This window comes from Lactuca sativa, chromosome 5, assembly GCF_002870075.4.
Source record: "Lactuca sativa cultivar Salinas chromosome 5, Lsat_Salinas_v11, whole genome shotgun sequence".
NCBI lineage: Eukaryota > Viridiplantae > Streptophyta > Magnoliopsida > Asterales > Asteraceae > Lactuca > Lactuca sativa.
In genome coordinates, this window is record NC_056627.2 from 187291960 (window position 1) to 187305338 (window position 13379).

Consider the following 13379-nt stretch of genomic DNA (forward strand, 5'->3'; position numbering starts at 1 on the left):
AACTCACACAACCGAACCTCCTCCTACAGGCCAAGCCTCTGGTTCGGGTGTGAAGGACAAAAGCAAGAAACTTGCTGAGGATGAAGAGGAAGATGATCAAGAAACCATTGCCGACTTGCTGAAACGCAAAAGTCGACGCAATGATGAAGGTGACAATGTTCGTGTGGCGAGAGAAGCTGAAGAAGCTGAGCGCAAACAGAAAGAAGCCCACGACCTTCTCGAGAGTAGGAAGACTCTTTTCCCTGCTTGGACTCTCGAGAGGATAATAAAGGAGGCAATCGATACTCCGAGTATCTTATGGCTTGAACCGATAATCTCCTTTGACTACTACAACTCCGTCGACTCTCAGTTCAACATGCCCTTAACCCGAAAGGCATTCATCTTTCACGCCTTCGCCAACGTTGCTGAGTTCCCTCATCCTCATCTGAAGGTTGATCAGGAATTGATTGAGTTCTATCTGAAGGCCGCTCAACCCCAGTACCAAACCTGGAGCGCTCAGAAGATCATCAACGTTTGGGTTCTGAAGCCATATACTGAAGGGAGATTTATCAACATTCGGTTCAAAGTGCTCAGAGGGTCTGCAAAAACCAAACATGCCATCTCTTTAGCAGATCTACCGAACCTCAACCCCCATGACTGGATCGTTCTGCACAACATCCTTCTGACTAATGAAGCTGAATATGGTCCGATCATTGACCATCTCAAGAGAATGTTGGTGTGCTATATTATGGAGGTCGCCCTGATGGATCAGGAGATTGCAACTGTCTTCAAGAAGAAACCGAAGATCTCTCCTGTTGGCTCGGCCAGTGATCTAAACCAGATGAAGATGGGAAAGATTGACCCAAGGCGAAACTCGGTCATGTTCACTAGGAGTGAAGGACAGAAATGTCTCTTTGCCTTAGCGGATAAACATCTTTATACCACTGCTTGTCTTGAGCATGTGCTGGGGATCATCCACAGGTGCAAACAAAATACAGCGGATGATATCAAATACTTTGACGACATGATTCAGTGGTACATCCGATTCAGACAGACAATCCTCGCCCTTATCTCGCGTCTGTTTGAAACTGTAAAGAAGAAGGCTCCCGTTGCTGGCCCAAGTAAGAAGGCAAAGTGATCTCGCTCCAATTTGACGCAAAGGGGGAGATTGTTGGGTAGCAGATTTATTTTGTATTGCGTCATTGAGCTCGGTTAATAGTCCAAGTTTTGTACTCCGGTTTGGGCCTGTCCAACCGTGAGCTGATAGGGTTTAGTATATAATAATGTGCTTGCATGCATATTACAAAAACGATTGATTGATAGAAGTAACGATTGATAGCTTTACAGATTTCCTTCATCGTTCTTGTAAACCCTAATCCTCTACAATAGAAGTTCTTTATCGAGCTCTTCTGAGGATTGTTTATTAATCATTCGACATCTTTGATCCATCATTGTGTTCTTGCTGTTTACTCGTTTATTTCTTTACCTGTTTTATAGATCTAATCGATCTTCAAGTTAGTTTTCTACTTATCAACGGTAGAAATGGCTAACGGTAAAACGGAAAGCACAAGCGATATGTACGTAGGGTGCACATTAAATTTAAACGAACACTTATTTCAAATCGACCTAATGCTCATTTCGATAAGAAGTTTCGATGTCATCATCGGTATGGACTGGTTGAGCCTTCACCATGCCGATATACTTTGTCACGAAAGGGTCGTTCGCCTCAATCTGCCAAATGGCGAAACTCTTGTCATTTATGGTGACAAACCTAGTTCAAATTTACAAATCATCTCCTGTGTTAAGGCACAAAAATATCTTCGTAAGGAATACTATGCCTTTCTAGCCCACGTAGTAGACCAGAAACAAGAACCAAAGAACATTAAAGACATTCCGGAAGTCTGCAACTTCCCAGATATTTTCCCAGAAGATCTTCCAGGAATTCCACCAGAGCGCCAAGTTGAGTTCAGAATCGACTTAATCCCCGGAGCTACCCCAGTAGCAAAGTTGCCTTACCGTTTAGCCCCAGCCGAGATGCAGGAACTGTCCAGTCAAATAAACGAGCTGCTGAACAAGGGATTCATCAGACCGAGCTTCTCACCATGGGGAGCACTAGTCCTATTCGTGAAAAAGAAGGACGGATCCTTTCGCATGTGCATCGATTATCGGGAGCTGAACAAACTCACGATCAAGAACCGATATCCCTTACCGCGCATAGACGATCTGTTCGACCAACTGCAGGGAGAAAGCTACTTCTCAAAGATCGATCTAAGATCTAGTTATCACCAACTGCGAGTGCTGGAAGGAGACATCCCCAAAACGGCTTTCCGAACAAGTTATGGTCACTACGAGTTTGTAGTAATGCCCTTCGGATTGACAAATGCTCCAGCGGTGTTCATGGACTTGATGAACCGAGTATGTCGTCCCTTCCTGGATAAGTTCGTGATCGTGTTCATAGATGATATACCCATCTATTCTAGAAGCCAGGAAGAACACTGCCAATACCTCCGCCAAGTTTTGGAAACGTTGAGGGCAGAGAAGCTTTACGCAAAATTTTCCAAGTGCGAATTTTGGATTCGGAAAGTGGATTTCCTAGGACATGTAGTAAGCAAGGAGGGGATACACGTGGATCCTTCTAAGATCAAGGCAATAGAAAGTTGGACGACGCCAAGGACCCCTACAAAAATCCGGCAATTTTTGGGACTCGCCGGGTATTACCGAAGGTTTATACAGAACTTTTCGAAGATTGCCAAACCACTTACCACCCTAACTCAGAAGAGTGTGACCTTCGACTGGGGAGAAAAACAAGACGCCGCGTTTCAAACGCTAAAGCGAGCCTTATGTAGTGCACCCATCCTAACCTTGCCGGAAGGAACGGAGGACTTCGTGGTCTATTGCGATGCATCAAACCAAGGACTTGGGTGTGTCCTGATGCAACGAGAACAGGTCATCGCCTACGCCTCAAGGCAACTAAAGACGCACGAAGTGAACTACACAACACACGATCTTGAGCTAGGAGCAGTCATCTTCACTCTAAAGATATGGAGACACTATCTCTACGGCACGAAATGTACGATCTTCACCGACCATAAAAGCCTCCAACATATCCTCAACCAGAAAGAACTCAACATGAGACAAAGACGGTGGGTAGAACTACTAAATGATTATGAATGCGAGATTCGATATCATCCTGGAAAGGCTAACGTGGTGGCCGATGCACTCAGCCGGAAGGAATACTCGGGCCGCAGAGTGAAGTCTTTAACCATGACAATCCATTCACACCTGTCCACACAAATCAAGGAAGCCCAGATAGAATCCTTAACATCTGGAAATGTGGCAGGGGAAGCCTTAAGGGGAATGGATAAGAAGTTTGAGGTCAAGAATGATGGAGTTCATTACTTCATGAATCGGATCTGGACGCCGAAGTTTGGCGGATTCAGAGAAGTCGTCATGAACGAAGCCCATAAAACACGATACTCCATACACCCCGGCTCCGATAAGATGTATCTCGACCTCAAGAAATTGTACTGGTGCCCGAACATGAAACTGAAATTGCTACCTACGTGAGAAAATGTCTGACGTGCGCCAAGGTCAAGGTAGAATACCAAAAGCCCTCAGGATTGTTGCAACAACCAGAAATACCAGAATGGAAGTGGGAACGTATAACCATGGATTTCATAACCAAACTACCTAGAACGGCAAGCGGACTCGACACTATCTGGGTGATTGTCGACAGGTTAACTAAATCAGCACACTTCCTACCAATCAAAGAGACGGATAAATTAGAGAAGCTAACTAGGACATACCTCAGAGAAATTGTACGACTACATGGTGTGCCCATATCCATTATCTCGGACTGAGATAGTAGGTTCACCTCAAGGTTCTGGCAGTCGCTACAAAAATCTTTGGGGACAAGACTAGACATGAGTACCGCTTATCACCCACAAATCGACAGCCAGAGCGAGAGGACCATACAAACCCTAGAAGATATGCTGAGAGCTTGCGTAATCGATTTTGGAAAGGCATGGGAAACACATCTACCTTTGGTCGAGTTCTCGTACAACAATAGCTACCACACCTGTATTAAAGCTGCCCCGTTCGAAGCCCTCTATGGCCGCAAATGCAGGTCGCCTCTGTGTTGGGCAGAAGTGGGGGACACACAACTAGCAAAAGGACAAGCAACAGACAACACGCTCACTGGACCAGAAATCATAAGGGAAACTACGGAGAAGATTGTTCAGATTCGGGAACGTCTAAAAGCAACAAGGGACAGACAAAAGAGTTATGCAGATAAAAGAAGGAAACCCTTGGAATTCCAGGTCGGAGATCGAGTCCTACTAAAGGTCTCGCCCTGGAAGGGATTAATACGCTTCGGGAAGCGCGGGAAACTGAATCCAAGATACATCGGACCATTCGAGATCCTTGCCAGGATCGGTCCAGTGGCTTACAAACTTAGATTACCTCAGGAGCTCCACAACATACACCCTACCTTTCACGTATCAAACCTAAAGAAGTGCTTGTCCGATGAGACCCTTGTCATCCCTCTAGACGAAATTGCAATAAATGAGAATCTCCAATTCGTAGAGGAACCAGTAGAGATCATGGATCGGGAAATAAAAAGGACTAAACAAAGCCGCATACCTATTGTAAAGGTCCGCTGGAACGCCAAGCGAGGACCTGAATACACCTGGGAACACGAGGATCAGATGAAACAAAAGTACCCGCATCTTTTTCCTAACCTGTAAACTCTATCTTAGATTAAATTTCAGGACGAAATTCCCTTAACAGGGGGATGATGTGACAACCCTATATTTTTCCAAAAGCAGTGTAACGCTCAAATGTCAAATACAACGAAAAGTATTTGGAATCAACAAAATTAACCTCAAAAATAAAGTGTTCAAATATCTAAGTTGGGATGCAACAAATATTAGATATCTTGCCTAGGTTTCCAAAAACATAAAGAACGTTCAAAACTGGGTTATATTGAAGAAATTATAACCACTCGTATATTTACGACACACCGTTAAAACGCTATTTAACGTAAAAAGTGAAATTTCAATAAAATGCATTTTTGCCTTAAGTATCTAAAAAAAAGATGTAGAGTTCGTTAAACTGTAAACGTACATAAAAAGATCGCCCAAATTGGACCTCGTATGAAGAAGTTACGAATTTCCAAAGTTTCGTAACAGTAGTAGAGGGCTAAAAACTCGAATTGAAGATCGAGTGTTATTTAGCTAACGCAACCTAAACGAGAGTTGAAGATCTCCACAATAGGAGTAAAATGATAAAAATACAAACGAAAACCGACGTCAAATAAAGAAACTATGGATTTTTGACGGACTTTAGCAGTCCCGGCCTACTAAAAATATATCATTAAAAATAAATTCAAAACTAGCCGACGGAGTCTAAATGAAAGTTGTAGAGCATAATCTCACCTACGTGTGGGTATAAAGAACGCGAAAAACGGAGCCCGTACGCGAAAGTTACGGAATTTAGAAGATGGGAGACTGGAGTACGCCCAGCGTAATCCCAGATTACGCCCAGCGTACTAGACCCAGAGTCGAGTCCCATCGGCAACAACTCTACGCTTAGCTAGACCGGAGTCGTAAGCCATGACGCATTTTTACGCCCCGCGTAACCGAAGTACGCCCCGCGTACCACGTACGCCCTACGTACTCCGGAGGTACGCCCCGCGTACGCCATCCTCCAGCCCTATAAATAGAAGGTTTGAGCCTCGGGTTTTTGCACACTTTCTCAAACTCCCAGTCACTCTCTCATACTTCCAAGCTCCAGAGACCATCCTGACGCCCTCGGTTTCCGCACCCGAGCGCCGACGAAAGATCTACGCTACCGAGATCCCCGAAGAGCCCAAAGACGCAGCCTTCCGCAGTCGAAGTTCTGCTCAACTCTAGCCTCCCTCTCTTCAAACCAAACGAGTGAGTTCATACCCCTACCTTTCAATTCTTTTCATGTTTTAGGGGGGAAATACAAGTACATTACAAGTCAAAGTATCGTTTTATAAACATAAATATAATATTTATCTTATAGAGTATTGATACAAACATCTTTATGTTTAAAGGGCTATTATATCACCAAGTTATTTTTACTAAATGGAAACATACTTTCTGAGAAACTATAATGAGTATAGTTAACAAGTTATTCATACATTGTTACATATACATCTTGACAAGCGAAATACTTTCAAATAAAGTAAAGTCTTTCTTATCGTAAATCTATTTATACCAAGCAATGTGAGACATTCAAACTTCAACGTACACTTATGTATGCATTTCAAGTCCTGTATTATATACCATAATCTCTTGGAGGCAGAATGTGATACTTGTGTATAGATCTATACGGGATTGACAACCTCGCGCCTAAACTATTAGCTATAGTTAGACCGGCAGGTCAGGGGTGACAAATGTCATAACACTACAACACCTAGAATGTTGTTATAGGTAGTCAGTGTCAATAGTATGGTTATAAAACTCACATAAAAATATAAAAACAAGTTTGATTTACGAGATTCATATATGCATTCAGTTTTTCCATGTTATTTTTAGCACAAAGTTTATCATTATTATTCAAGTATGAAACACATTAACGCAGTCCAATTCTAGGAACTTTTCAAACCATTTATATAAAATATTGGATTTTCTGAAAACCTCGTTCATCGATTTACTACCAAAAGGGCATACTTTTCAATGCAAAACACTCATGAACTCACCAACTTAATTGTTGACACTTTTTTGAAACCACTTGTATTTCTCAGGGAATCAGTAATACATGTAACCACCAGCTTTTGAAGAAGGAACGCTAAGGACATTTATCATTAAACATTTATATCATCATATTGTAATATTCTTTTGCAAATATGTATAACGCAACAATATACGTTTTTATTATATATATGATGGTTGTGTTACTTTCTTTACAATATTCAATTGTCGTGATACTACGTGAAGTCATCCACCCCCGAATGTTTCCGCCATTCTGGTTTGAGGGTGTGACACCTACTGCCCTTTCAGCTGTTGGGGGGAGGGCAGTCTGGTCACTTTCAATCCCAAGGGAACAACTAAAATAATTTTGTTATTTGAAAAAAACATGAAGTAATTTTATTGTGAAGTTTCTAAATAATTTACTGTTAAAAAAATTTCCTTTTTTAAAAAAAAAAATAGATGAAGTAATTTTACTCTTAAAATAATTTTTTTTGAAGCCATGAAGTAATTTTACTGTTAAATAAAATCCTATAATAGGATTCTGAATAATAAAAAGAAAGTAAGATGCTATAACTATATAGAACTTTTTACAATTTTTATCCCTATTAGAAACTTTGGTAACGGTTTTGGTCCCTGTACCATACTCAATTACTATTTTGCACCTTATGTATTTTTTTTAAATGTAATTACCTAATTGTCATTGCATTTGTTGGGTTTAAAGGAAACATTCATTTTATACATTATAGACACCCAAATTAAATAAAATATAGATTCAAAGTTCAATTTATATTTTAGGCATGACATTGCTACAACTTGATAGATTTTTCAAAGTAGAATGTTATTATAGAAAAAATGAAAGTAGAATACTATAATAAATAGATCAATGAAAGGTCATTGTTATTTTTTGCATTTAACTCAAGAGATACCTCTGGTGTAAGCTCATCAAAGGCAGGATAAACATCGTTTCTGATTGTGTAGTATGACCAACATGAAAGCTGCAAAAGGCCTCTGGGAAAATTGTCGTGCTCAGAATTCAAATGATGGGTGTCGGAGCAACACACATGTTAAAAGTTCCAAATACATAAGAACCTGCATACCAAATACCTATAGCAAGAAATGTGGCTAAATGATTTTAAAGGGATAATAAGGTTAAGAAGGGAAGAGATCTAAACCTCTCCAGCAGTGATAATAGCTTTGATATCCTGCCAAACAACAATAATTCACCAAATTTTAATAGTTTTACCCTTCTTTGTTATCTTTGTATTTCAACACAACATTACAACACCCATTTCTGATAATGGATCACCAAGAGGAATCATAACTGCACTTGCTGGAAAAAGTTTACTTATAGACATACAATGCTTTTTTTAAGAAAAATGAAAATCATCTTCTTACCTCTCCTAATACTACATGTGTAGATGTTTCATTATGCTCCTTTATAAAAAAATTCAAAGGATTAAAAAAAATCTTACTGTTTAAGATATGATCCAGTGACTTTGTTGTTGATGGTGATGGAATCAATTTCGTTTACCCTTTCTTAGAAGAGTAGGATCTTGAACATTTTGTAACAGTGACAAAAATAAATGAAAAGCACAAAGTGATGAATATATAAATTATGATTAGCATGCATAAATAAGATGTGTCAAAATGACCACCCATTTATATATATTTTTTTTACTAATTGGTAACAATCCATCAAAAGAGAAGCATTACAATATAAGATTTTGCTTTAAAAAACTAACAGCAAGGGCATAATTCACTAAAAAAATGAACTTTCTGACAATAAATTTATTACCTACCTTCCCATATCAATCTTACCCCTAATAATAATACCCAAAAAAATCAGAACTAATCAAGAACAGATAAGCAACTTATGAAACTATATGCCTAAATATTGTCATACTTTTGAAATAGATCATACAAGAACTCTATATCTTCGTTATCATACTTTTGAAATAGACCATACAAGTAGACCCTGGAACCATGTAAAATAAAGTGAATTAGATTTTTTTTACTTAGAAATTTCATGTACACATCTCATTAAACACATGTGGTGCAACAACACACAACATTTGGACTAATACATGAATATTATTGTTTACCTCATGTCTAAGTTGACCTGTAAACAACAATCTCAAGAGGACAATGTTGGTTTGACGCTATTTTACTAAGACTATAAACCTCATAAAAAGCCTAGAGCGAAAACCTACGATTCCAAATAGATCACTCTGGAATTGAATCAAAAGCATACACCTATATTAGAATGATTAAAATGAGCAGCAATTGCAGGGTCGACCAAAAACTCAGCGTGCCAATCAGTTAGGGAAGTTACCTGGAAAGATTAGAATGAGTGAAAAGCCATTATTTTGTGTTGTTAAGGTAATCACCTGCAACTCAGTTTATAAATATCATTAACAGATACAAAAGAAGAAGAAGAAGAAAGAAAAAAAGAAAGGGAAATATTTACACGCATCATGGACAACATCAAACATGAAGTAACTGTTGCACCTGTAAACACAAATGCATGATTTTAAAGATCTAAATTCCACCATAGAAAGGAATGAAATTCAAAATGGTGACTTACCTGGTTGAAATATTGAACTTTTCAATAATACGCAATGTCAATGGGGCATGTAGCAGCCCGCCAACTATACTCCATGTATAACATGCAATGAAAAAGTGGAATTCCCAGTAAGCTGAAAAAAGAAACCAATCCTTAAAAAGAAAACTTCAAAATGAAATACATTGTCCGCTCAAGATCAAAATAATTAAGATAAATTACAATACATACAATTGTGGCATAGGTATGTGTATGAATATACAATCAACCGATTAGAACAGGAAAAAACTTACATCAAAGTTTGTGGAGCCGAAATGGAGAAGACCGGACCAGACTTTTGCCTTCTTACTTTTGAATTCTAGATTTTTTTCGTTCCTAACTCTCCTTGTTTCTTGAGCTTTAGGAGGAGGAAAAAACCATAGCAGAAATGGCAAAGCAACCTGATGATATTTGGTCCTACCTCTCACTGATTCGTTTTTTTTTTTTTTTTTGTATTCTAAACAAAGATGAGCCAGGAAACCGAAACTAAACCCAAATCGAACAGTAAAACTGTAAGCGCCTATGTGGAAGAAAGAGAAAATGAAAATTGAAATGAAACCCAATGGAAACCAATTTATACCAAAATCCAAGCATATGTATATTTATATCTAAAAACAACATACACCCAAACAAATCATTCCAGTTTCATCTTACTCCATAAAACTCAAGTGGCACAAATAAAAATCAATTATGTATCATAAACTTTAAAATTTTTATCAAATCAAGAAACTCATCTGCTCAATATACCTAACATGATAGCATTTGAACCCCTAAAACCGGTGAGAAGTGGTGTTTTAGGGTTCAAGGATGATAGAGATGAAAAGATTAAAACATGAGAGAATTTGGGGGAAATACTTACTTTACGGTGTCGTCGGCTTGCCTCTATTGGCGGGGATTTTGACGATTGAGCAGTCGCCGGCGGTTAATTGGAACCCATCTTCAATATCTCCTCCGTTTCGAAATAGGTTACGCAAGAAGCCGATGAAGCATATTTTTGGAGGGCTTCAACGGTGAGGTTTGGTGGGTGCAAGGAAATATGTAAACAACTAATTGGGAGGTCGAGGAGGCAGAAGTATATGAAGCACAAAAAATGAATCGAAGTTGAAAGAGGGAAATGGGGGTTAGCAGTACCTCAGACGTTTGTTAAAACGAAAATCGAACCCTAATCCATGGAAAACGGTGGCTTGAAGCAGAAGGTTTGGATAAGGCAGTGGAAGGAAGAAACTGGAAGGATCGATTAACTACAGGTGTGGAGATAAAATGACCGGAAACCGACACTATTCCTAAGAAGAGGTCATCTTTAATATATATATATATGCACAACAAAATAATATTCCTTCATGATATCAGGCCTATATTTTTAAACCTATCCAATATTTTCTCTTTTACCATGTTGTCAAGCTCTTTAATGATGTCTTCTACTAACCACTTTCTTTTCTCTCTTCTCGCTCTCTATTTGGATGTTCTGATCCCTCATCTTTAATAAAGGCTTGTGCTTGTACGAGCAATCGAGTATGATTTTGTTTTTATGGATTAGTGTATCCTTTAATTTGTTGCAAAAGAAGCCACACAGATGAGGCCAAAACTTTAAGAGATTATAACATCTAAAAGAGTTGCTATATATATATATATATATATATATATATATATATATATATATATATATATATATATAAAAGTTCAATTGAGAAAATAAAAAAGGTTGAGAACGGGAGAACCATTCCCAGCCAATCATTTATCTAACATGTAAAACTTAAAAAAATGTGTGTGTCATTTTTCATTAAGGGTATCTTTGTGTAACAACTTGTAAAAACTCAAGATACACAACATTACCATCTATTATATCATTTTAGGACTAACAGATAGGTGGTTTTCATAGACTTACAACACAAACCTCACTACACACGCCCTATACTACTCTCAATAACAGTTCACTCAACCTAATCTAAAAGATGATTAAGAACAGCCAACTTATATTGCAAGAATGCAGAGAAAACCCTGAATACTAAATAAACCCTAAAACGAGAGAAAACGAGAGCGTTTGTGATCTGAATGAATGAATAATGAACCATCACAAGCTGCTTAGATCTTTAAATATTTGGGTCACCTTCTACACGAAGTCTCGCGCATTAACCCGAGCTAAAAAACGAACTGAACATATTCACTCCTTCAACATTTCAATATTAACTGAAACACTGTCACACCCCCAAACCAAGGATGGCGGAAACGTCCGAGGGTGGAGGACTTCATGTATAGTATCATAACAACAAATGCAATAGTGATTTAAGCAAACACAACCAACATATATATATATATATATATATATATATATATATATATATATATATATATATATATATATATATATATATAATTGAAAAAGTTACATCATTGTATGAATTACATGTTTCAAAATCAATTACAATATGTTGACAAAATATGAAATGTTTGACACCTTAACGTCCCATCCTCAAAATGCAATTGATTTCCTGTTTAGTGATTTCCTGAGAATACAAGTTGTTTTGAAAAGTGTCAACACAAAGGTTGGCGAGTTCATAAGAGATTTATTTCGTTAGAGAAGTAAACCATTTTCCTTGTAAAAGCGTTAGAATATGTATCCAGAAAATCCAATATTTTCTTTAAAATGTATACGTAGTCCTAAATCCCAGGACCGAGAAATAACAAGTATTGGTCATACTTAAAGATATAAAAGTGGTTTTAAGTGGTGTGTAGTCATGAATACCAAAACCGAAAGTGTACAGTAATATCTGTACTTATTGATATAAAAAGTGATTTTAAATCGACATAAAACCCCTTTTGTTTTATGAAAATCCCATAAACTTTATGAGTTGTTAACTTCCTAAGTGAGTCGCTATAACCATACTATGACTGAATAAACCTGCCACGACGTTTCTCAGGCGTCGCAAAACTGATATGACATTTGTCACCACAGACCTGCCGGTCTAGCTGTTGCATGCAGCTCAGGTGTGGGGTGTCTAACCCAATATAAATCTATACACAACTATCACATTCTCCCTCCAGGAGACTAGGACCCTTGTTGTGTATCTTGATTAATTGGATTGTTTCTTTGTGAATTCCTATACGAAGGTTTTATAGATGTGATCCCGCACTCGGACGTACGGATAAAGAATGTCTCACAATTTAGGTTAACACGTTTACGTGTGGTGTGCGTGAATGTAAAACCTTTTTTTATGAATGTACCCTTTTTGTATGAGTGTGTTATGTGGTGAATCATAAACTATACCTATTATAGTTTATCAAAACAAGGGTAAAAGTGGTAATGTACATAAACTATACTTAACATAGTTTATTCAAAAGTTTGTATGTAATAGGTGTACTTTGATTGTAACAAATTGTTATTTCTATGCTTTGTCTAGAAAAATCCATTTGTTAACTGAGTTATGTCTACAAGCTAAGACAATATTGTCATATATTGAAATAACATATAATCACATAAAGATATACACCTTGCTCGACATGTTACAAGGTGAAATTAAATTGATAGTATTTTTCTGTTGATAACATTTTCTATCCTTGTTATTAGAAAATTTCTAGGAAAATCATCAAAGGTCCAAATCGGAATCCAAAAATTCTGGGAGTTTGGAAAATTAGTCTAGTTTCCCCATAATTTTTCTCATGATTTTTAATGGCCTATAATTGAGTGAACAAGTCCATAATCACAGACTAGTCCGGATTGGTGTTTGAAATGATAGGCAGTTTTGTAAAAATCACCATAAATTTTAGAAAAATGGTATGGAGATGTGCAAGTAGTCATTTTAAAGCTAAGAACTTGAAATATTTTCACCTAATACAGTTTTGAAAACTAAAATGTTTAAGTTGTCCAAAACAATCCATGAATGGAGTCCAACTTTTCTGATGAAAGTTGTTACAAGAGTTTAGTTATGTTCTTGGTGTTTTAACTTGTATTCCCCCCCCCCCCCCCCCCTTAAAAACTTAAGAAAACATGAAAATGTAGGGGTATGAACTCACCTTGAGTGATTTCAGTAGATGATTGTTGAATAATGGAAGTGATCAACTCAAGAACACTTGAAGATGCCTTG

At 37.8% G+C, this 13379-nt stretch overlaps 1 long non-coding RNA gene across 5 annotated transcripts; it reads right to left on the reverse strand.

The window, feature by feature from the left end:
- Positions 1-6063: 6063 nt before the first annotated feature.
- On the reverse strand, positions 6064-10714 carry LOC111897213 (uncharacterized). Of its 5 annotated transcripts, XR_002852131.3 has the most exons (5): positions 10157-10703; positions 9552-9817; positions 9283-9394; positions 9166-9206; positions 7454-9085 (listed from the first exon to the last, which is right to left on the reverse strand). It is a non-coding gene; the product is annotated as an uncharacterized LOC111897213 (long non-coding RNA). The 5 variants fall into 5 exon arrangements; XR_002852125.3 differs by adding an exon at positions 6064-6420 and having other exon boundaries at positions 7625-9206; positions 9552-10714; XR_006192554.2 differs by having other exon boundaries at positions 7454-8926; positions 9031-9206; positions 9552-10713.
- Between the last annotated feature and the right edge of the window lie 2665 nt (positions 10715-13379).